Below are 2500 nucleotides of genomic sequence, written 5' to 3'. Positions count from 1 at the left end.
TAGCTGTAACTTTACCTATGTGAATATCAATGATGTATAAAGTATAAATGTATTGTGAAAAACTAATAATAATTGCATAATTATCAGAAAGATAATGTCAGAATGACAAGCAAATATCCAATTTGTTATCAAGGGCTCATATTTATACTACCTTCGCAGCCAGTGTATCGACTGACCTTGTATTCTCAAAACTGAATTCAGCCTTGTTCATAAGCCACTGCAAAAAAATTGAATAGGCTTCCCATACATCAGTTTCTCACATCCCCCACAGCTGTCAGCATGCATTTATATACTACCCATGAGAACAGATGTGTTAAAGTGAACCACAGAAGCAATGCGTATAGAAGCAACACTCTGGGGCTATGTAAACTTTTAACTCTGCTTAAAAGTGACACATTATGTGCATGACACTACTCCCTGTGTAGTGTATAAAAGTTCCATTCTAAAACTAGATTTAAGCAACACTGCTCCTCCCTCTCAAAAACATGAGAAGTCATCTTATCTTTTGGCATCCTTTTCATCCTAAAGTAAGTTGACTCCTGTGAATCAGCAGTTGATTCTAGTCCAGGTATTCATATATTGGAGGCAACAAATATAGCAAATGAAGCTAATGATGACTGATCTTGTCATCGAATGATGATAATGTAATACCAAATCTCAGGACTAAATATCAGCACCATGTATTACATAGGCATGACCAATTGCACCTAATGTGGAGTATGAATGTCATGCTCTATGTCTAACTTCATAAAAATATTGGTATCTACAAGTGTAGATCATCAGACAACACTTCTTTATATGAGGAGTTACCATAGGTCAACTGTATATATATCTGCAGTATAATTTACAATTTGCATTTATATTAAATATCAGGAGAGAGTATCAGCATGGGCTAAAAGTCAAATACTTTCTCCTGAGTGTTACAATACCTTTAACAGTTCTCAGGCAACCAATAATCATGAATAAGAAATTCTGTTAAGGAAATGTGTGGTTTTAAGTAATGTTTTTAAATATGGCCCTTAATTTTGAGATCCTTTTTCAAATCTTGGCCACTTCTAGGTTTTATGTTGCTGTTGTGGTCTGAACATAGAATCGTGACTTCCTAATGGTATGTTATAACAATGGTTGAAACTCTTCATAAATTGGATCTTCATATTCTTTGGTCTCTCACTAGCAAAGAGTGAATATCTGAGTCTTCTTCTGGAGGCATAATGGTTATACGGCCAGAATCATGCTGATCATGTTCTCTGCATGCTACAATCATCTAAAAAATTATAGAGCCTGGATCACACAGCACCATATATCAGAATTTTCGTATGTGACCTATAGTACAGTAATAGTTGCTGCTGTCTATATTTAGTGGATTCCACTGTACTGAGATTCTAACAAAAGTGAAACCAGAGCTGGCTTAAATCAATGCTTTTAGAAGGAACAAAACCTTTTTTTTTCTGACTAAAAAGCCCAATGTAAAAGGACACTCCCTCAGGAGTGTCCTTTTTCACATTTTTTTCACAGTTTCGCCCCATTCGCCCCATTGCTCTGGTGATCAATGGCAATCACCGACTTTGAGCGCGGGAGTTAGGTACATCAAGCCGAATCACTGCCTCGGAGCGCTTTGGCGCGCTGTCGCGGCGTACAGCCGCACGGCACAATTTTGAGCGGTTTGTTATGATGTCTAGAGACGTGACTCGACGTGAAGAAGTTAAGAAAGTGTCTTTTGTATCATTTTGCTGTCTTAAAATATCTTATTGACAATTTAATAATCATAACATGAATAACAATGATAAAAGTCTCAATTTAATAATCATAACATGAATAACAATGGTATTAATAAGAAAAATGCATTTTTCTGCCAAGTCAAGGAATTGGGAAATCAGGATCGGTAACTAGATTCCACTGATAGACTCCTTGCCAGCTGAGCACATGTGGAGCCATCTGTATGTAACAAAATTCACCAAAAACTACAGGGGACAGAACATAAATCCGGGGCGAATGGGTTAACTTGAATACCTAATCAAGAGACAGGGATAGTCTACAGCAATCTTCCTCACACCTAATATCTGTATGTTATGGCCTGCATAACTGGCAAGCTAATCTACAAAAGTGGCTCTCAACTTGTGCATCATAACACACATAAATGTGTTGCAACTCCCCTCCAAGTCTGATGTATAATATCTTGAAGATGTTTATTTCTTGCCTCATAATATACTCCTCTTTTAGTCTCAAACACTGGAAAAATGTGGACAGCTTCAGGTTGAAAACATGACAACATATATGAAAGTAAATACTCTAATATAATAGTAATGGTAATAATAATTGTAATAAGAAAATGAAGGTGTGCTACCAACTGTCTCAACTAATACAGAGAGGTTGTGTACAGCAAGGCAGACACAAGTCATTTACAGTATGTACACTTTCAAGAGAAAATAATACCTAGATATATATAACAAACTTGTTTAAGAATATTACTGGATTATATGGTTAATGCTTAGCAGAAGTT

At 36.2% G+C, this 2500-nt stretch overlaps 1 protein-coding gene across 6 annotated transcripts in view; it reads right to left on the bottom strand.

Annotated features, from left to right (window-relative positions):
- Positions 1-2500, bottom strand: part of LOC125041799 (transmembrane channel-like protein 5) — a 40661-nt gene that overhangs the window by 14134 nt on the left and 24027 nt on the right. The window lies entirely within an intron of this gene.

The sequence above is a fragment of the Penaeus chinensis genome, chromosome 31 (genome assembly GCF_019202785.1).
Source record: "Penaeus chinensis breed Huanghai No. 1 chromosome 31, ASM1920278v2, whole genome shotgun sequence".
Lineage (NCBI taxonomy): Eukaryota > Metazoa > Arthropoda > Malacostraca > Decapoda > Penaeidae > Penaeus > Penaeus chinensis.
The sequence above is the reverse complement of the archived record's forward strand: the minus strand, read 5'-3'. Positions and strand labels throughout refer to the sequence as shown.